Source organism: Ochotona princeps, chromosome 20 (genome assembly GCF_030435755.1).
Source record: "Ochotona princeps isolate mOchPri1 chromosome 20, mOchPri1.hap1, whole genome shotgun sequence".
In the NCBI taxonomy this organism is placed as follows: Eukaryota; Metazoa; Chordata; class Mammalia; order Lagomorpha; family Ochotonidae; genus Ochotona; species Ochotona princeps.
The window spans coordinates 24,084,341-24,107,301 of record NC_080851.1 but is presented as its reverse complement, the minus strand read 5'-3'; positions in this window follow the sequence as shown (position 1 = coordinate 24,107,301).

Genomic DNA, 22,961 nt, shown 5'->3' with positions numbered 1-22,961 from the left:
TCACAGAGGCTTGGTTTTGTATCTCCACTGCATATGCAAATCTCTATGTAAATGGCATAGTATTTGTATATCTCATGCATGCATGCACACATACACACACACAATTCTCCTGTATGCATTAAATCATTTCTAGATTACTTATAATACCTAATACATTATAAATGCTGTATGCAAACTAGTTATGCTGAATTGAGGGCTGTTAATAAGAAACAAGGATATATGTAATCAGACATGATACAGCTTTCTTCCAAAAATATTTTTTAAAATTTATTTTTATTGGAAAGGCAGATTTACAAAGAGGAGGATAAGCAGACAGAAAGATCTGTCCACTGGCTCACTCCTCTAGTGGCTGCAACAACTGGAGCTGAAACCATCTGAAGCCAGGAGCCAAGAGTTTCTTGAGTTTCCCATAAAAGTGCAAGACCCCAAGGTTTGGGCCGTCCTCCACTGCTTTCCCAGTACACAAGCATGAAGATGAATGAGAAGTGTGGCAGCCGGAACAGGAACCGGCACCCATATGGGATCCTGGTGCGTGCAAGGCAAGGACTTAGTCACTGAGCCATCACACCGGGCCCCCCAAGTATTTTTTATTTGCAGGTGGTTGGACCCACAGATGTGGAACCAATGAATATAGAAACTTAGGTAATTCATAAATAACATTTTTAAGCAGGCCACACAGATATCTCCACACCACTCCTATGTATGTGTCACTTCCTGTGCCTTATTTTGCTCAATCACAGTGGCCTTTTTAAAACAAAGCAATCTAAGGCTATGTGCCTAGGGAGGGCTATGGCAGGTATCATTTAGTGCCTCTACCACCACCCCCCACCACCACTACCACCACTACTGCTATAACTTGTACTTAACTTGGGCTTACTGTATTCGAAAGAATACACAGCAAGAACTTTATGTACATCATTCTAGTTCCTTCATACTGTAAACTCATGAGGTAATACTAGTATTCCCACTTTACAGATGGAAAAATGAAATAGACATTAAGTATTTTACACAAGGTCACACTGTGAGAGGCAAAGCCAGGATTTACAAGCAATCTGAACACCACTAGTTAGCTGATTGACATGGTTACACTTCAGCCAGAGAAGGTGGCAGTGGATATTACCACAGAGATGGACACATCACACATGTGTTAAATTGCTCTAAAAAAGAAGCTTCCAAAGCCCAGCAGCTCCCTGATGTGGCTTGGTCATCCTCATGTGCCATCTCCAGGGTTGCTCTGGGTATCCATGTTCCAAGATATCTGGAAGGGAAAGGGAGATTCGAGAGAAAGCACCTTCCTCTTTAAGGAGTTGACCTGGAAGTGACTTGCACTCATACCATAGTGGCCTCATGTTACCAAGACATGCCAGGAAATGTAGTTTCTAGTTAGTACATCACAGATCAAACTAGAACATTCCCAGTTTTAAAAGGAAGAATTAAGAATTAAGAGGCAATGGTATACAGATGGCCACTTGAGAGGCATGACTTTTCAGGCATCACAAAAGAAAATTCTGTTCTGCCCCCACCCTCCCAGTGGTGCTAGGAGATCTCTCTCCCCTTCTTGCTCAACTTCAGGACAACAGCAGTTTGTTCTGCATGACAAAGGGGACATAATCCCCCAAATGGCACCCCAGATCAGATCCTAGCATGACCCAGCTCTTATTTCTTCCTCTTCCAGTTCTCACTCAAGAGTCTTACCAGTTTCCTGCAGATCACACTGCAGTTTGAGTGTTGCTGATGCATCCTGGCGAGAGTAGGCTTCTCCTGCTTGCACTGTGGACAAGGATGCCTTCTGCCAACTGATATCAGGGGTGTTCCCAGAGAACAAGGTGTTCTCTCCCCAGCTTACGCTGCAACCACATCTCTCACTGCCCTTGCCCCATGCCCTTCTGAGAACCACATCCCACAGCTCTGTGCTTCTCAACCACTTATCCCCCTCCCTGGGCCATCCCCACCAGACCAGAGGTGTTGTGAAGCTCCCATCCAGATGGTGCTGCTACCAACAGTGTGGGGATTGCCTGTACATACTTGTTACTGGTGCTGTTCACTTTATCTGATCTCTTAAACTGGATGCCATGATTGAGCTCCTCTAAAGAGCCTCTCTAACGATGAAACCTTTTAAATGGTGTATCACATATCTTCCTATTTTTTTTCTTTAACCATGCAGATCAGGGAAAAAATGCCTAAGCACAACAAAAGGCTGTAGATTGCAGACTTCTGTCCTCAGTCCCTTGGCTTCTCGCCATTAGGCAACTACTTTCACCAGCTCCTCATGCACCATTCTAGAGAATAAAGACACTTGGGCTGGCTTCCCACATCCTACCATTGTATTTATTAGTCATGACATAGTCAAGGGGGGGACTTAAGCTCAAAAAGGTACAGCATTGACCGTGGTGTAGGTTATCACTTTGGTTGTTCCATCCTTTCTCTGCTTTGTCACACTCACACATTCCTTCCTGAACAGACAGGTCAGGTTCCTAGCTGCTGCTGACTTTCTCATCCTCCAAGCCCCACCCACAACTTTGACAATCAGGAGGAACCCATCAGCCCCTCTGAGCCTCCACTTGGCACATTTAGACGCGAGTCAGAACAGTTGGGGTGCTCGTCCTTCCTTGTCCTGTCTCCTTACAGTTCCTTGCCAGCTGAAGCCCTTCATTACCAACCTCTGTGAGTGATGATCCCACCGGAGGGGCTCAGGAAATTTTTGGCACTTAAAAGAGTAAGAACAAACATGCCCTTCTCCTGGTGAGTAGAATCTGAGATGTGCTTACATCCCAGAAGCAACCCTGGCTGGGCCCCTTGTCAAAAAACGGAGTTGCTCACTGTGGCTCCCCAGAGCAGCCTGCTTATGGGGCTCAGTGTGTGGTCTAGAATCATGTGCACCAACATATTGCACCGCCGTATTTTAATGACGCCTTAGGTGGAAGGCAATGCTGTCACATATGAAAGGGGTAGAGAAAGAGACAGCTCTTCCTCTTCCCCATTTCGAAAGTCATCAGCTCTGTGGAGGAAGATGCAAATATCCAATCCCTTTCAGACACACAGACACAGGCAGAAGCTCAGATGCACACGGAAACGCGGTGTCTTTGCTAAATATAACCCTTTGTAGCGACAGTATCTTAATACTTTTAAAGTGAAAAGATAAGGAAAGGGAGCCAAGTCTTTCATAATGAATGCAAGCCTATAGCTTTTAAACAGGGCTAACATATGGGCCACTGATGTGAATGTGAATGCAAATTAGATATTTTTGATTGCTTGAAATAAAGTCAGCAGAATCAAAGCCTCACACAGCAAATGGTGCAGCTTTAACTACGTCGGTGCCAGGTTGGAAACAAGAGCTCTTAACACATCCTCAGAGGAAGAAAAAAAAGACTTTCTGGCTGGCATTTCAGAGTGAAACCTTACTAGGCAGGGCAGAGAGAATGCACTTGTACCTTCATTACCATTCTGGTTCTCTTTTCATTAGAATCTTATTTATAGTGCACAAAATATATTAAAGGTCCACTTTCACTTTTGAGCTTTCTGATTTACTATGAGTTGTTGACAGTTTTGTTGTGGCCAGCGGCCTTGTAACAGAGGGCCTTTTATCAGAGCTTCTTTATCTTTAGGCAGGTGAAGTCATGCATTCATTGTGGTAGGCACTGTCCTATGTGTTGGAGATGCAGAGGAAACTCAATCATTTTCCTCAAGGAGGGTACCAGTTTCTGCAGAGAGAAGATGATGAATCTCACCTTGGTGGTTTTCTGACATTTGTAGAGGTGACCCTAGAATACTATAAGAAGAAGGTATGGCATCTGCTATGGGGATATGTGTGAATGTGGTTTATGGAAAGCTTCCTGGAGAAGTGAATTGTGAGCTAAGCCTCACCAATCAGAGCATAGGCACTGGGCTGTACTAGGATACAGAGGTGAGAGATGGAGAACGGGCCATGATTTGAGGACACTGTGAAGGTAAACTGTGTGGGCCTGGATGCTCCCAGATCTGCGGGTCCCGGGCCAAGATAATGCTTTGAGTAATGTGAGACCTTTGCCCGCTTGAAAGAATGAAGCACCTGCCCATGAGGGTGGTTCACACAGAAGTTACCTGCCCACACACAAGCAGGTAGAACTTGAGAATAAGAGCTGGTAACCATGTGGTTGCTATGCCCCTAACCATGATTCCCAAACCTGAATTGCAGTCTCCACAGTTTATGACTTGCAGGGACTATAGTTAGTGCAGCCTAATCCTTATATCTGTTTCTGGTAAATTCAAGGTTCCTCCTGCTCATCCCTTCTCCCCACTAGCCCAAAGTTTCCTAACCTCACTACTGTTGATGTTTTGGACTGAATAACTAGTTAGGAGAGAGATGGGTTAGTCTCAAAACTCTAGGGTATTCAACAGCATCTTTAAACTTGAAACACCAGCATCCTTCAGCTCACTGACTGTGACAATCAAAAATGTCTTCAGATTTTTCCAACTGCCCCTGAGGGACAAAAAGCATCTCCTGTTGAGAACTTTGGCTTTAGGCTATACACACAGACATACTGCTTCAGATAAAATTCTCATTTCTCTATTCCAACATCATTCCTTTGATGGTGGCCATGTGACCTCTTTTCCTGTACAAAATGTGACCGAGTCTGGTGCCTGGTTTGGCCTGCAGGAATCAGAGCACACCTGGACACTGTGACCCGGACACTTTGTCTCAGGAGCACATCTGGACAGCTCTTGGAGGCCGTATTACCAACCGTAGTGTTGATGTCTCTAAATAAGTGAGGTCGAAGGGCAGATAGCAGGGTGCTGGAGGCATCTGAACATCTCTCTGCCTTAACAGCCACCAGCATTGCCTGCCCTCCCTGTGGTTTCCTCCATGGCATCACTTTTTTTGATAGTGACTTCCTGTGGTTTGAGTTTGGGACACTTCCAGCCAATACTGACCTGAAGAATAGACTCTGCCATGACGAGGAAAGTCCAGCTTAAGGAAAAGCAGCAAACAAGTCAGCCGGATCATTCATAAGCATTCCTGTCACTGCTCAGTTCATGGCTGCTCTGGGTGGCCCTCTCCACACTGGCAGGGTGGCTTCTTGTGTCATTTTATTTCCTTGAAAAGAACAAAGTAACAGTCTTCAGACAAATGGCCACAAGTCAGTTCTTGTCTGGACCTAACACTTTAGTCACTTTTGCTTATGCAGAGCTTTTACCTAACAAGATGCCCTGGGTTGGAAGGAGGTAGGATGGAGTCTCTGATAGAGGCACTTTCACTATTTTTTACTCTTGTTCTCAGTGATCTTTTTCAAGTCCATGGCCAAACAGAATACACTTGTCCTTTCCAAGACAGAGCTCAACAGAGCATCCCGCAGGAAACCTGCCTTCTTTCTTCTGACTCTTTATCATGACTTGTTCATATCCTGGGGACAGGAGACAGACAGATTCACTCCCAAATCCTGTATCAATGTTTCCTAAATTCTGCTTCCAGCTTTTAGGTAGATTTGAATTTTAAATTAATAAAATTTACTACTAATTGGAGAATTTACAACAAACTAGACATGAAAAAGCATCCACACTCTAGTTCCAGTTTTGGGTTATAATTGGTCCTATTTCTCACCAGAATGCAACAGTAAATACAGGAGTATGGTACATCAGCGAGTACTCTCACCCAAATCATGTCATATCTGCCATATGGAATCTCTTCTCCTCTGCAAGGCACAGCAGCTACTACTAAAATCAGAATACAGTGGATAAGCCCTAGTGTGAAGTTACGCATTTTGTAATTTGCCTGTCCCCAAATATCTCCTGTGCTGTATTTAACTTCTCTTGCCTTAAGTGATCTCCACTAATCAAATTTCAATGGAAGCATTCATTTTTTAAAAGATTTGTTTATTTTTATTGCAAAACCAGACATACAGAGAGGAAGAGAGACAGAGAGGAAGATCTTCTGTCCGATGATTTACTCCCCAAGTGACAGCAGTGGCTGGTGCTGTGCCATTCCAAAGCCAGGAGCCAGGAATTTCCTCCAGGTCTCCCAAGTGGGTGCAGGAACCCAAAGCTTTTGGCTGTCCTCGATTGCTTTCCCAGGCCACAAGCAGGGAGTTGGATGGGAAGTGGAACTGCTGGGATTAGAACCAGCGCCCATATGGGATCCTGGCACGTTCAAGGTATGGACTTTATCTGCTGGCCATGGCACTGGGAGGAGCATTCATTTTTAGTCCCCGCCCCACCACCACCATATTGCTGCTATCAGAATATTTATTTCTGATCTGTAGCCAAAAATTAAGTCTAGCTGACTTGCCAGTACCAGACCACCTGACCTTGCAACCCTTTCAGTCCAAACAAACAAATAAACAAACAAACATCCCAAATCTACATGCCAGAGTTGTACTGTTAGGGAGGAAAGCCTGCCCTCATTGTAGACAAATTCCAACCCTAGCTGTGTTTCTTTCCCTGAAAGCTTACCTACCAGGAATGAACTGCTTGCTGCTCAAGGTTTCCGAGGCAACTCTTCTCACCCTCCTCCTAAATTTCTATGCTTGTTAATAACAGATCCTGCTTATTCTACAGGGGCCATTGCTCACCAGACCTAGAGTTGTTTGTGTTTGGGGGCACCAAGGATTAGTTTTAATGAGGGATGGAAAGACATGCAAACACACATGTGACCATCATGAAGCTAAGACGTTTGTACTCCTAATTCCCTAGAGCAGAAAATATGACAGGCTATACAATGCCACAGAAGGAAAGCATTGAGGTTGGCTGGCAGGCAGAGGGAGCAGGCAGAGGGACACAGGGCACATGGACATGAACCTTTGCCATAATTTTTATTGAGAGGAAGAAGCAAGCCGGGGTATTCAGGCATTGCATTGATTAGTCTGAATAGCTTCAGCAGACACTCTTCCTAGCTGTCTGGATTCTGACGCTGGGATGATGAAAGCAGGGGCATAGTAGCTTGCAATGTGAGAGTCTAATGGTTGGGGACATTGGTTGCTTTGATTTGCATATGAAAAGCATGCTGTTAACTCAGGTGTTGTCCTCTGCAGTTGACACAGCCTGGGCAAGGCTCTTCCGGTAGGATTAGCAGGGATCTAACATCAATGCTTCAGAACACAGAAAAAAAAAATGTAGTTTGCCACTGGAGTTGCAAACATGAAATTGGGGAGACTCAGGTCTTTTATACTTTATGCAACAGAATCCTTTATGCTGATACAATCTTCCCCAGATGGTCATGGTATAAAGTTATTCTGGAGAGTTGTTGCCATTAAAGTAATGATTGGTGGCCAGGGACTGGAGTGCACAGTGTCCTCGACCTTTTCTTGGGTGGTTCTTGAGAATGGAAGAGAGAAATAGATATCTGTTATGGGAACTTGGGAACTGGGTGCAGGAGACCTCCCCTGGAGTCGGTGATGCCCGCAGCAGGTCATCACTGAGCTACCCCTTTCTAGTCCTCTGTGCTTGTACTATCATGGTCTGTTCAAGATTTGCCAAAGATTCCGGAAAATCCTCTTTACAGCCTGTTTTGCCAAAACCCAGCTCCCAAGAATTTCAACTATACAGAAGTTCAGGCCACGAAGAGAGACCCTTTCAGTGTAAGCCAGAGTCTGTATCCAAATCAGCACATACCATGGGAGTTTATTATTCCTGAGTCAGGAGCACCCCTCCTGCACTTTTTTGCTTAATATTACAACATGAATCTCAAGTCTTTCGTGTCTTCCGACTGCAGTGACAAGGAGAGGCCTTGCTAGGGACGAGGCAGACAGCCAGGAAGCAGTGAGAGCAAGGCCTTCCCCTCTGTCTGTGCTGCACTCAGGCTTGACCTTCCCCATGCCTTCTCTCCAGCCTGTCTTGGTTCACTGACTGAAGGTCTGTAAAAGAAGGAGGAGAGTTCATGTATTCTCCGTTATCATGGTGTTATTGTGGTCATCGCAGCTAGGTATTAAAGTTAGCAGTTAACCTAGTTAGTTTGGGTTTTCTATAATACTCACTTCCTGCTATTAGGAAGTACTATAGATGCAAGTTTAGTGTCTGCTTCCTTCCCCTGAACCTGTTGGGAGAAGCCATAGTCTCAAGTTCCGCAACTTGCATGCTCTCAGTTTGTTCCCCAAGTGTCTGTGGCAATGAGGTAGTGTCATTGTCACTGTGTATCCTGTTTGTAGAGTTGCAGAAGGCAGTCTACAGAATGAGTCTCCCCACCTGAGGGATCACTCCACTGCCTAGGTCAGCTTAGACTCCCTGGCTTGTCTGATTCAGGCACACACACACCATACACGTGTTCAAAACTGTGGCAGCAAACACCTAAATATATAGCAGTGTCAACAAAGAAAGACATTTGAGGAGCAGAATAGAATGACTCAGGTTTGATTTTGCAAAATTTTTATAAGAATGAGTAAGGGTACATAAAACAAATTGACTGCAAAAAGAAAAAGGTTTGAGATTTAAGCAGTGGTTTTCAGAATGTGTGTTTTCCTTATATTAATGGGCCTCCCTCTTGTGCTTGGGCTTCAACATTTTGTGCACCAAGTAGACGTATCTTTCAGTTTCTTTTTCCACAAACGTTTGAGATGCCCTTCTATAAGCCCTAGTCCCTGACACTTTGAAATACCTTCAGAAGTGTCTGCAAGTCAGCAGCTGTAGAAACAAGCCTGGTGCTGCTAAAGAGTGCGAAGATTTTGAGATGCTCTGTGGTTATTCTCTCTGTCATTCTGAATTACCAAATGGCAGAACCCAAAATGACATGAAGTAAACTAGTCCAGTCATTTAAACCTGATATTTAACATGTCTCCAAAGTCACACTTGATATCACTCTGACAGACAGTAGCTACATGCAGTGATAGAGCATCTGAATGTGGCTATCGTCACTAATTTAAATTTGATCAAGTTTAAAAACTAACATTTGGCTCAGTTGTTGAGAACTTTTAAGCACATCATGTCTGATATAGCCATGTTGACTTTTGCAACTAGAAACCTAAACATACTTTAATTATTTTTGAAAACTAGCTCCTGAATTATGTTGTAGATAAAAAAAAAAATACATCAACAGATTTGGAAGACTCGATATAAAAAATAGCACAACTGCTCCATCAATAATCTTTATATTATTGCTTCTGAAATAATACTTCAGGTATATTGAGCTAAATTACATCTATTAGAATTAACTTTACTCATTTCTTTGCTTTAATGTGATTACTAAATTATTTATGTGCCTCAAACCATAAGTTGCATGGACAGGTCTGCATTACAGGATAAACGAGCAAGACCACAAACCTAATTCTTGACCCTTGGTTTCCTGATTTCTCCTTTGACCTACACCATTGCCTTGGAAGGTTTTCTCACTTTCTCCAGGATCTAGGCTTTTAAAGCTGGTGATGGAGTTCCATCAGTAGTTAAATGAAGGCAGGTGTTTGGCCCAGCAGTCAAGATGCCTGCATCCAATATTGGAATGCATGGGGTAGATCCCACCTCTGCCTAAGGTTTCTCCTAATGCAGATCCTGGAGGGCAGTGGTGGCTCTAATGATTGGGTCCCTTACACCCATGTGGGAGATCTAGATTACCTGACTGCCAGCTTCATCCCAAAGTGGCTGCAAGCATTTACAAGGTAAACCAGTGGATGGGAGCACCCTCTCTCTGCCTGTGTCTGTGACCATTTTTTTCTTCCTGTTTCTCAAATAGTAATCTTGAAAAAAAGTTAAAATAAAATGAAAAAGAAAACCCACCGAGTTGGGTTCACCTCTTTCCTGTGCTCCCTCTTTGCCTGTGCTCCCTGCAGGGCTTTTATTTTGTATCCTGCTCTTGCCCTTGCTCTTAGTGTGGGCCTGTTTGGAAGGTCTGTCTGTCTGTCTGTCTGTCTCTCTCTCTCTCTGTAACTCTTTCAAATAAATAGATAGTTAAATAAATACATATTTTAAAAAATTCATTTTCTATTTAAGCCTTTACAGAAGAAATGATACAAGTAGTAAAAAAATGCCCTCATCTCTTCCTGAAGTGCCTCAGCTGAAGTATTACTGTTTCGCTTTCACTTGTTTCCCAGATATTTTTGATGTTCATGTCATGAGCAGGAGTAGTCATTATTATACTCACAGGTACAGTTATATTTGACTGATATGAGTTTGAAAATGAATGTGGTGTAACACTCCACAAACCATTTTTGATTCGCAATGACACCTTGTGCCTCCTACATTGAAGAGAAATCTTCATCACTCTAGCTGTGAGCTGTTTACATTCTCCTGCTGGGATGACCTAAAATGTGTTTGACTAATCTCCTGTTGATGGACATTTATGTGGGCTCCAGCCTTGCCCCTTTACTACTGGAAATGTGGCAATGAACATTTTCACCTTTCATCTCTGTGTCATTCTATGTAAATGTTTATATTTTTGAGTTAACACCTTGGCATGAGAAAGTAGAAGACTACAATAGAATAAGCCTTTTTAAAGATTTTGTTGTTATCAGGTGATACCCCAAAATGTAGATGCGTACAGGATTTTTTACTAGCTTAGGAATTAAGTTTTTTTCATTTTAGTTTCTATGGTTTATGAGTAGTCATTTCTCATTGGCTAGAATTAGCTTTTTATTATGAATGCATTTGGGTATCGTAGCACAACTTACTGACTATTCAAGAGCAAAAAGTTTAGTGACACATTTTGCCTACTTAAACTCAAATGCTGGTACCTGAAGTGCTCTGAGGGAATGACTCTGGGCCTTTGGATGGTCAAGTACATGGCCTGTTTACCTTGGCATCCCCAGTACTTAATTCATTCCTAGTTTATACTTGTCATTTGTTCAGAGTTTGTTGAATGAACAAAATGTGGGCATATTAATACAGGAAAAACTGAAGAAGGTATGAACAGTTCCAAAGAAGAAGCCTGGTGTTTGTAGTAAAAAGAATGAAAAGAAAACTGTGAAAGTTAAAAGGAGGGTCCCCTGCTTGGAAAGACCTCATATTTACTCTAATTCCTGCCTGTTTTTTTAAGATTTATTTACTTACTTGAAAGGCAGAATCAGAGAGAGATGGGAGGAGAGGCCAATTTCCCATCTGCTGTTTCACTCCTGCAAGCAGTGCAACAATCATGTCTAGGCAAGTTTGATCTTCAACCTGAATGGCGGGGCCCAAATACTTTTGGAATCTTCTGCCACCTACTCAGACACATTAGTAGGAAGCTGGGTCAGAAATGGAGTAACTGGGACCTGAAACAGCACCCTGGGATGCCAGTATGGCAGGTGGTAGCTTATCCCACTGTGCCACAATGCCAGAAATTCTTAACAACTTTTAATCAGTGTCCCTGGATTTTTTTTTTTTTTCGCACTGGTCCTTGAAAATTTTATCGCTAGTCCTGGTACAGGTAGCAGAAATAAATGGGAAATCAAATATATAGAAAATGTTTGGAAGGATGAAGAAATGAAGAAAATTCAACTAGTGATTTCCAACAGCAGATTACAACTTAGTCTGTAATTATGATGATTTTCATGGAGAGAATTATAGTATGTGCTGAGATCAATGTTTTACTTCTGCAGAATTTAATTACAAGTTCATATTTATTTTTTTGGTAGTAAATGATTTATATACTTCAGGATAAAATAAAAATGGCCACTAAAACTGAAATTTAATAGTGATAAAATGGGATCAATTTAATATCCATTTTGCATACAGATACACGTTTGCATATTTATGCATATGCATGTTGGTGTCACACATATTCATATGGAGGAGGAAGGATCATAGAAAAAGAAGGAAGTTAGCAGACTCTGATTATTCATTGACATAGATCAGACCCCCAAAGGGCAAGGATAGTAGTGGGACAATCACAGGTTTGGTTTCAGAAGCACTTGGAGCGTTGAATGCAGCATGCCCTAGTGATAGCTAACTGGAAATGGAATAAGCCATCTTTAGAACAAAGGCATCCCAAGATGAAGGGAAATGTGTGGTGGAACTTGAAAGTCTCCTGAGAATAGTTGGTGATTGAAGTCTTGGCTGTGGCTGAGATCATCTTGGCAAAGAAAACATGAGTGGAAGAAAAGGAATGACCATCTTCAACTGTGTTGGGAACAGACAGAAAAGGAAGAGATGATTTCAAGAGGAAGAAATGGGTAGTGCTGTCCAAAGCTACATAGGTAAAATAGGCTAAGAATAGAGGTGTGTCCAATAGATTAAGTAACATGGAGGTCTCCGTACCATTAGAACAGTTGATTGGGGCAGAGGATAGGCTAGGGTGGGTTGAAGAGGGAATTGGATAATAGTGAAAATCCACATTCTTACTGTCACTCTTCTTTCTTCCTGTTACACAAAGAACACAGAATCAAGCCACACAGTCTTCATGCTTGTCATGCACTTTGCTGAGCTGTGATAGGGTATCCATTTTCCTGCTGGATTGGCAAAATGGGCAAAGGAGGTGCCTTCGATGGAACTTCTGCTCCAAGTCTTAGTGTGGGAGCAACAGTTAGAATTGGGAAACTACTGAGTCATGGCCTACATTCCCTTCTTTTGAGAATGCCAACCTATTAGGGCACTGTCCCTTGTCTTACATGAGGGACATCTGACTCTTGAGTCTATGCTGAGACTCAGAGGCTAGAGGAAGTGTGATACTGAGAGGTCACGTGCCTGGCAGGTCCTCACACCATGTGTCCCCTTAATGACCTGCCAGGCACGTGACAAGGGACAGTGCCCTAATAGGTTGGCATTCTCAAAAGCAACATAACCCAAGAAGACCCAAGTCCACAATATTAGAGTTACATGTTGAACTTCAACTGGGACAACACACAGTTCCAGCAGAACACAAGCAGAATGATAAAGAAGACTTCTGACAGCCTTTAGTCTGTGTTCTGTTTCCTGTGTTCATCTATTTCTGCCTCAATTTCCTTGTCTTTTAAATATTTATAATAGTTTCTACTAAGGTTAATGGAAAAGTTACACAAGATATATAAAAAGTGCTTTGAGCAGTGCCTAGCATATAGTAAGCACTCAGTTAATGTAGGCAATTATTTTTATCATTCCTAGACTCTTATAAATTACCATGATTGCATTACATTGCCTTCTCAGTTAAATCTATGAGATATATGATCTGTATACATATGAAGAACATCATTTCTGTTACTTCTTTTTAAACATTTCTTCGTTTAAATGTGTGGGAGCCCTGCAACGATGTAAGCGATTTGAGTTGCTATCCACTTTAGAGCGCACTTGATGATGATCACTACAGAGGAACTGCACAAAGGCAGCATGAGAGGGAAGAGCTGCAGGGAACTCGAGGCCTGTTTGTAGAACCGGTAAAGAGCTGATGAATGCTCTGCCTCTGCTCCTCTTTCAGTGGCACTGGCGATGAACACTTTCGCTGCTGCTGTTGACGTCAGTGTCATGTTCTTCATACAGTAGTGCTGAGTGGAAACTGACTTCACACACCTGAGCCACATGGCAAGGCTGGCACTTAGCAAGTTCTGTTGGTGAACAGGAATGGCAAGGGTGGTTTTTTTATATGGCACTATTGAAAAACCAACCTAGGAAATTGTAACACACAAGGGTTATTAAATTTTAGTTGTCTATCAGCTAGACTTAAAGGCTGAAGGCCAAGTTTGGAATCTTAGGAAAAAGAGCAAGAAAATTCTCATTCAATCTAGCTTATTGGTCAGGAGGGAAAAGTTTGCTCTTCAAAGAAAAAAAGGAAGACTCAAATAAAGGACGACTGAATATTGCGATTGACACAAGTCCTGTGGAAAATCAGAGCAGAGAGAACATGTGAGGAAGTTTTTCACAAGTTTCATGGAACGTACCTATTAAGGTAAAATTTGGTGTGAATTCCTAATTTTTTTGCATCACAGTGAATGTATATTTCAGTTTCATTTCTCCCTGAACATATTGGAGTGCTCAGAATCTGAAGAACTACAATTGCTTTACAACACTTTTCAGTTTTGCCAGGTACAGAAAATCTTCACACAAAGTGAGGGTATTTCTGAGCACCAATTAACTTCTTCCAGGAGGGCACTTAGAGTATTTAAAGGATGTTGTAACAGGTTGGCTCAACCCTGGATTAACACAGAATTGAGTTGAATAAAGCTAAAGCTCCCAGATGAGTGGGGTGAAGGACTAAGAAGGGGCTGGTTCACTGTGAATTCCACCAGAAGCAATCCTGACCCAGGTAGAAGCCAGGGAAGGTGAGACTGGCTCCCCCACTGAAGCGGGGGCCCAGGGAAGGCAGGCCTGGCTCCTGCGGAGACTGAGTACCAGGGAACTGTGCACTGACAGGGAGCCAGCTGCTTAGAGGTAGTCATGACTGGGGGACAGCTAGGGACAGCCCACATCTTAGTGCCAGGTCCTCTCAGTGTTGCTCTATAGTCTTCTATTTACCTGAGGAAATGGAATTATAGGCTTATTTTTAAAACGAGAAAATAGAGGCTTGGAGATTATGGTAGGTCACCCAGGAGGCAACTTGACAGGGGTGAAGGCAAAGCCAGGATTAAACCCCAAATCCTTTCTTATCTTGCAGGATCTTCTCTGCTCCATCCTATCTGCTTCTTATGGTGCGCTTGGGTCCTCTCAACGCCATGCATAACTACCTTCCCAACCTTTGCCATGCTTTTTAATCAGAGATCTACAAAGACTGATGGCCTGAAAAATGGCTGAATCTGCTGCTGATTCTTAAACTAACCTATATGCAATCATTAGATCTTTGCTGACATCATTTGCCTTGTCTACCTCATTGTAATCAATTAGTTAAACTGGGCCAGCACGGTAGCCTAGTGACTAAGGTATTCACTTTGCAACCACCACTGGGATCCCATATGGGCACCGGTTCATGTCCCGGCTGCTCCACTTCCCTTCCAGATCCCTATTTGTGACCTGGGAAAGCAGTAGAGGATGGCCCTACGCCTTGGGACCCTGCACCCATGTGGGAGACCCAGAAGAAGCTCCCAGCTTTGGATCAGCTCATCTGCAGCCATTGTGGCCATTTGGGGAGTTAACCAGTAGATGGAAGATCTTTCTGTCTCTCCTTTGCTCTGTAATCTGACTTTCCAGTAATAAATAAATCTTTAAAAATTAGTAAACTGATCTCCAGGTTCGTTATGAAAAGAATGCATACATTTCAACATGCTAAAAAATATTATGGAGAAAATCAGAGGCAGTGAAAATAAGACATGCGAAAAGCTACAGGAAGAACATCAGTTCCATTAAAGCATTGCTAAGGCCTGGACTTGGTCCTGCTGGGTGCTGTCCCATATGCCACAAAGATCCTTTGTGAGCGTCACCCCACTCTTATTGCAGGTAGCCAGGCAGTTCAGATTCTAACAGCCAGTGAGACAGCAGGCGTATCAGCTGACAAACTTGACCAAAGTTCAACATTTCCTCCATACTGGAATATATTGGCTTATTTCCTTTTAGTTTCTGGTCTGTGTATATGTGTATGGGTATAAATGTGTGTATCATTTTGCAATCTTAACTTCTATACACAATTTTATCTTCTGCACTGTTGTCCTCCACATTGTACTGTATAAAGCACACACAAATTTGTGAAAATGATTTGGAAAGCAGTGATTTTCTATGAGTTGTGAAACAAATATATTCTTTTGGAAGAGAACTCAAGAGCCTATAAGCTCTCCTTGCCCACATCCAATGCTGTCTCTTCCCCAGCACACTTTGCTAAAGTGCTCACCATGCCTGAAGAGAGGGCAGCTTTTCTGTGAGGCGAAAGATCTGAATTTCTGAGGCCTAGCCCTTGCTCAGCTGTGGCTGAGCTCTATAACGGTTGAAGTGCCTGCATGTGACTTCCCTTGAGCTACACCTAGATTCCCTCCTGAGCCAGACTCACTTCCTGTTTGGTAACTTATGTCTAACTGTGGAATACTCTTTTCACCCCCATTCCTTGGATGAAATGCTCAAGGTCAGCTCTGCTTCTGATTGTCAGTCATGTCATGAACTTGGAGGAGCCAGCTGTAAATATCCTCCTGTGGACTTTGGGGCAGTAAGTCTGTGTATCTGAGAGCCATATAAGACCCACCCAAGCTCTGCGCTCATGTAGACTAATGCAAGCTAACTCTAAACCATAAGACAAGGCCAGGACCTCTGGCCATTTGTCCTTGCTCAGACCCTTGGCTTCGTGTGCTCTATTCTACATGCCATTGACTGCCTTCTTCGCAACTTGCCTACCTGTTTTTACTTCTCGGCTGCTGGCAGGCTCATTTCAATGGCTTATGTGATTTCAGTTATCTTGTGGGTTTCTTCCATTCTCACCTGTGGTTGCTTGGAATGTCAGTTCTGGCCAGGGCAAGCACTTTTCTCCCCTGACCCCCGAGATGGAACAGATACCAGTATTTTGTTCGTAAATGATGCCCACATCATAGCCCACATAGTCCACATGAGGGGAAAGCCACACGTCCTATCTACTCTTTCTATACTCACGCCAAGGAAAGTCAATGGGGCAGGAAAGGACAGCCACTACTATTGCCCAAAATGAAGAGGCCCATCTTTCCTGCAAGGGTAATCCTGGTTCAGGTCTGGTTTCTACAGTCCAAATGCCAGGGGAGGAGGAACGGGCACACCAAGCCAAGGGCTCTGCAGAATAGAGCAGAAATGATGGCCCTCCATAAAGGTCTTTCCCAGCCATGATTCTCTGTCCCCTGAAAGGGTTAGTGCTGGGAAGCTAAGCACTGAATTGTGCCAGACCAGTTGCTGAGTCCTGTTCTCTTGTTTGCTGGTAGTGTGAGTTACAGGCAAACTTTCCAGGAAGCAAGAATCAAGAATGGGATGTTCTTGCTCCTGACACTCTGGTTCTGGGAATGTATGCTATAGGAAATTACTGGACAAGCATACAAAGGCAAAGCTGAGTAACTCTAAGAATGTATCTGGCAGTTGGTCTTGGAAGCCAAACAGTTGTAGAAAGGGAGGAGGAAGGAGAGAGAGAAAAATAAAACAAAACTTCAATGTCCCACAATATGGAATTGGTTAAATAAACCATTACCCATCTGTAAATGAAATACTATAATACTATGCAACTCCAAGATGATTTAAATGTAGTTCCTCGCCTGGAAAACACTCTTGTTATATTGTTAAGTTAGAAAAAGCAGGTTACCAAACAATATCCTTTTAAGGATATGCATTAAATGTTAACAGTGGTTAGCTGTGGGTGGTGTGATTTCAGATGACTTTTAAAATTATTTTTGTTTGTATGCTTTAAAAAAAAAAAAACAACTACAAAAACATGCACTACTTCTTTAATTAACAAACGACAGCCCTGGAGGCAAGTCACTTGTCAAGTCATTTAACACCTGGGCGATTCTGATCTCGTTGCTTCCTGGGAGAAGCCACAAGGCCAGTAGAACTCAGAACCTCATGCCTGTCACAGGAGAGATTATGCACCTGCAGCCAGAGGCCCCGTCTGACCCAGACCAACCCTAAGAAAGGGGTTCGGCTTACCTGAGCATCTGCACAGTGCCACCCAGAGGACAATCCAGGAAGCTGAGTGGTTCCTTCAGCCCTTAGCTTTTCTCCAGTCTAGGGTAGATGCTCGGTCTGCTGTCATAAGTCTGCGGCTGTCTTCCCTTCACAAAGGCCTGACCGGCTAACCCCAGCCTCAGAGGATCACTTGGGAACATATTAAAAGTGCAGTTGCAAGTGCTTCTAAGGGTGGTGCCTATAAATCTGTATGTTAAATAAGCCACTCATATGACCCTTCTATATATGAACCTAAAACTGCAGGCTTTGAGGTCAAATCCCTGCCCACCCTCACACACACACCTCTCCAACATCCCCTAGTGTCCCTCCATGCCCACACCCTAGGTGTCTTCTTTCTCTCTGGAGCAGGTGATGGGTGGGTGGGAATTTTGACAAGCTGAATCTCATTGACAATTTGATGACTTTCTTTCCTCCTTCACTCCCACTGCTGGACACTGTTGGTAAATGAACAAGCTAGAGCCACCACTCCTCGAGAGTTCGTGTCTGGAGGAGATGCTGGTAAGTGGCTACCCAGTGACTACAGAAGCAGAGGCACCACTGTGTGGCATCTCAGGAGGCCATGAAGATGTGGTTTATGTAGTGCTAGTAGGGAAATTCATGTGTCTGGAGCGCCAGCTGCAGTGAAACAAAGGGGGACCTGGAAAGGCAGACTGGATCCATTTTGTAGATGAGAAAACAGAAGAATTTGGGACTCGAAAAGATTAGGTTTAGAAATAATTCTTGATCTCTCCACCAGTAGAGCAGTGGCTGTCTACTCCCACTCAAACTGCTTTGTTGGGTTGTGTAACCCCAGAGAAAGGACGTATTAATTAATTCTTACTGATTTTGATGTCTTGGAACCATGTGGGAATTTAATGGGATGTATGTATGTACTTTTAATCACACTTCTGAAAAAATTTCAAGTGATCTGTTGACTTGACATGAAATCAAACTCCTAACCCACAGTAAGGACAGGGAGAAATGGGGAAGAGTAAGAATGCCAGGGACTAAAATCTAAGAAAAAAGATTTCATCACTGTTGGAAGAGAATGACTCTGTGAAGGGCAAAAAGAAACAACAAAATGAGTAGGCTGTGTGATGTCGTTGCCAGCAAGACATCCAACGTGATGACAGCTGACATGTGCAAGGGTCGCTCCTCTACTTGCACATGTGTTACTTACACACGCTGACAAAGGCCCACATTGAAAATTGACTCACTTTCCATTGAGACCTCTCCAACAATGTTATGGATCTGCAGAAAATGCTGAGCTATGGGTGCAATGAAAACTAAGCAATGAATATTAAAGAAATTATCTGGTGGGCCCAGCGGCATGGCCTAGCGGCTAAAGTCCTCGCCTTGAAAGCCCCGGGATCCCATATGGGCGCCGGTTCTAATCCCGGCGCTCCACTTCCCATCCAGCTCCCTGCTTGTGGCCTGGGAAAGCAGTTGAGGACAGCCCAATGCATTGGGACCCTGCACCTGCGTGGGAGACCCGGAAGAGGTTCCTGGTTCCCGGCTTTGGATCGGCGCGCATCGGCCTGTTGCGGCTCACTTGGGGAGTGAATCATCGAACGGAAGATCTTCCTCTCTGCCTCCTCCTCTGTGTATATCTGGCTGTAATAAAATGAATAAATCTTTAAAAAAAAAACAAAGAAATTATCTGGTACCTCTCCTGCAGGATTCCAAAACATTCCCACTGATCCCTTGGTGCAACAGCCTCTCCTACAAAATCTCTCTCCCCACATTGCCTCTTCATGTGCGCCTGCAACCAGCACCACTGTCTTCCCTAAGTGCCTGCTGCAGCTTGGGCCTTGTTGTAACCCTTGATAAGTTACAGTGGGATTTTTAATAAGGCAATGAGTGTGCCTGCTCAGATAATAGCCAAATTGAAACAACACTGTAGGTACCTCAATGATGAGAGGCAAGGAATACAACCTTATAGAAAATTAAGATAGTTTCTATCCATGGTTATAAAGTCATGTAGCTTATTTCTGACATTTAGTCTGAAGCCAAGTGAAGCAGTGCGGAGACCAACACTAAGGATGATTGCTCAGGGGAACTTGCTCACCCACAGATGGGACCTTGCTAGATAAGTTCCTCACTCTCTGTTGGAGCCTTGGAAGAGAACTTAAATTTTTCTTCTTCTTTTTTTTTTTTAATGCTGTGACTTTTGTTTATTTTATTGATCATAAATTCATAAATTTAGTTCAATCTCAAGAATGGGAGATTGAAATAAGTCTCAAAAGGAGACATTGCAAAAGTACCTTTAAATTTTTTTTTCTTTTCTATTTTTTTAATTTTATGGTACAGCTCCATAGGTTCTGGGATTTCTCCTACTCCCTTTTCATATTCCCTCTCCCCCTAGCCATTTCCCCCATATTGTCACAATAGTATAGTGTAGTACCTCATAAGAAGTCATAAGTTCATCATTCTGTTACTTAAGTGTGTCTGGCATTGCTGGTGCTGACAATGGCAGACAGTCCAGTATGCTATTGTCAAGACACGTCCAACAGTTCATTAGGAGTCCATCTTTGATGTGGAAGTAGAGATGCATTATAAACCAGGCCAAACCAGCAAATGGAAACTCAGTCAAGTCCTACATGTGAGTGGCAGGGATTCCAGTACTGGAGCCCATCACCTGCTGCCTCCTAGGGTATGTGTAAGCAGGGAGTTAGAATCCAGAGTGGAGCTGGAGCTTAAGCCCAGCTACTCTAACATGCAATGCAGGTGTCCACTTGTCCTTTTAAATACTATGCAAATAGCTGTCCTTGGAAAAGAGCTTTCGAGACTTTGTTCATCAACTTGTGTCTGAAATGTTCCAAGCTTACAACGATCACCCTTCCTACTTAACAGATGAGCAAAGTGAGACATCTGCAGTGGGAAAAACACGGGGGCTGGCCCCAGGGAGTTCTGGACTCCATGGATCTGAGCAGCAGCATCCCTTATCTAGCAAATGGACTTAAAAGCTATGCTGTCAACATGATAATAGGCATTTTATAAAAAGAAAACATCTTTTATAAAATTTCTATGAGTTATTTCCTGTGGATATTTTATTTAAGCAACTCATATTAAGCAGTAGGTACTCAAACTCCAGCTTCCGTTTTCCACTAACAGCACAAAGTTACTCTGTCAGGCAAATGGTAGAGCCAGCTGTTCCAACGGCCAGTCCAGAAACCACTCCACACATTCCTTCCTGCCCTGTCTGCATCTTCACAGAGCTAAAGCAGAAAGAGCTTCCAATTCCCAGATGGAGACTTGGAGATTCACCTTTCATGACAAACCTTCTTGCTGAATTAATTCACATCCTTGCTGAGGTGGGGAGTGGTGGATGTGAGTGATTTTTTTATAGTGTTACAATAATTTATCATCTTCTCTCCAGCAGCCATACTCTGGCTGGCAGCTCTAAAAACCCTACAGTCGACGAGAGAGCAGTGAACAGAAATATTTTCAAGAGCAGATGGGACATACCTTCAAAACGCAGGATTGTCCCACAGAAACTGGGACATCTGGCAACCCTAAAAAAGCCCAAACTAGATGAAATAAAAATTATGAGATGGAGAAGCAGAAAAATATGTCTTTGCATTGATTAGCAGGGAGCGTAATTAATCTCTTTCAACTCCCTTTTCAGCCCTGTGGTGTAAAACAAGGAGAAACCACAGCCTTCATGGGTTCCCCTGTGACAATTCTTACGTGAGCATTTCAAAGTAGGATGAGTTTTAAAACTTCCCAGTAATGCCTCCCTTTCTCTTGCCTCTACTGTCCAGGGAGTGATCACATTCGTGTCTGAACTTCACAAATGTGATGCTTTTCTTATTAGCTTGGCCAAGAGTGAAGGGAGGAATGCTCAGCTGCCGACAATCAGGCCAGCACTCAGAGTTTTATTAGGAAAGCACAGAAACAAATCTCCTTTGTTAAGCAGTTGGATTCCTGTGTTCTCTTTCTGGGAGGTGAAGAATCTAGAGGTGCAGGAATGGGAGACCAGTCCCTTCCTTTCTCCTTATTCCTTCTTGACCCTCCAGGTCCCCTGTGCTATGTGGTCATTTTTAGATTTTCTTATCAGAAGCTGCCCTCACGGGCAGGCATTGTGGCGTATCAGGGTTAGGCTGTTGCTTGGGACTCCAGTATCCCATATTACAATGCCTGGGATTGAATGTTGCCTCTGCTTCCAGTCCTGCATCCTGTTAATATGCACCCTGGTGATGCTCAGATGTAACAGCAGGTGATGGCTCACTGGTACATGGGTCACTGTCAGCCACATGAGAAACTGAAGTGGAGTTCCTGGCTCCTGCTTTGCCCTGGCCCCACCCTGGCTATTGTGGGCAGTCAGGGATTGATCCAGCAGTTGGAAGATTTCTCTCTTTCTGTTGCTCTGCCTTTCAAGTAAATAAAATAGTTCAAAGACAAATAAACCAGTGACATGTATTTTGACACTTAGGCTCGTGTTAGGGTGTGACTATGCATGTTTTGCTCCTTCTCCTGGCTTGCTTAGGTCCAGCACAATGCTTGAAACTCTACATGGAAATGTCCAGCCCTTCCCATTCCCCACAACCATAGGTCTGGAAGAGTACTGAATGCAAGTTACCACGTGGTAATCCGCAGACCACCAAGACAGGGGTAAAGATAACATCTAGGAAATCAATATTTTCAAGGCCAAATACTCTAGTAAAGTGCTTTGTCAGTACGTATTTCTTCCTTGAACCTTGTTTCCCAAATGATCTGCGATGCGTGCTTCATGGACTATGGCACAGTCATGTGTTAAAGCCCTCCCTCTCAGTGTGAGATGGGGCTTTAGGAAGATAAGGTTAGATTAGGGGTCACAAGAGGTGGGCCCTCATGGAATTTGCGGCTTGATGATAAGAGGACGATCTTTCTCTCTCACTCTGCCCCTCTTTTTCACGCATACAGGAAAGGCAGTGTGAAGACATGGTAAGAAGGTGGTATTCCACGCGCCAGGAGGAGAGCCCTCAACCAGAAAATGAGATTCTGACACCTACACTTTGAACTTCCAGCTTCCAGAATGGTGAGAAATGCATGTCTTGTTGAAGCACTTCAGCATCTGGCCCAAGCAGAGTAAGATGAGAAGTGATGGTCAGAGCACTGAATGCTGCGCTGAAGGACTCATGGTTATGGAATGGGAAAAGCTGATCCATGTTGTGTCTGCTTTCCTGACACCAACGCCAGGCTCATTGTCACTGTGCTATATGCCACCTAAAGATCTGTGGTGCATGACACAGGGGCATAAGCAGTTCTGTCACCCCATGGGGAATCTTGAGAACATTACTGACTTCTTCATGAGGGTTAAGGATTGCTCTGTACTTCTGCAGCCATACTTGGCTTCTGCAGAGAGAATATGAGGGCAGAGCATTCCCCTGAAGGTGCTGCCCTCTCGCTGAGTCCTGTCTGTCTGCACTGCTGTCTCTGTCACCCACTTGACTCTGCATAGATGTACATGTCATCCCCTTCTGTGCTTTTTCTGAGTTATATCACAGAGTTTTGTCTTAGACATCATCACTATCCTTGCCACTGTTTGCCTTGTGTTTTATGTATTTACATCTTTCAAAAATTGATCTATGGGGCCAGCAGAA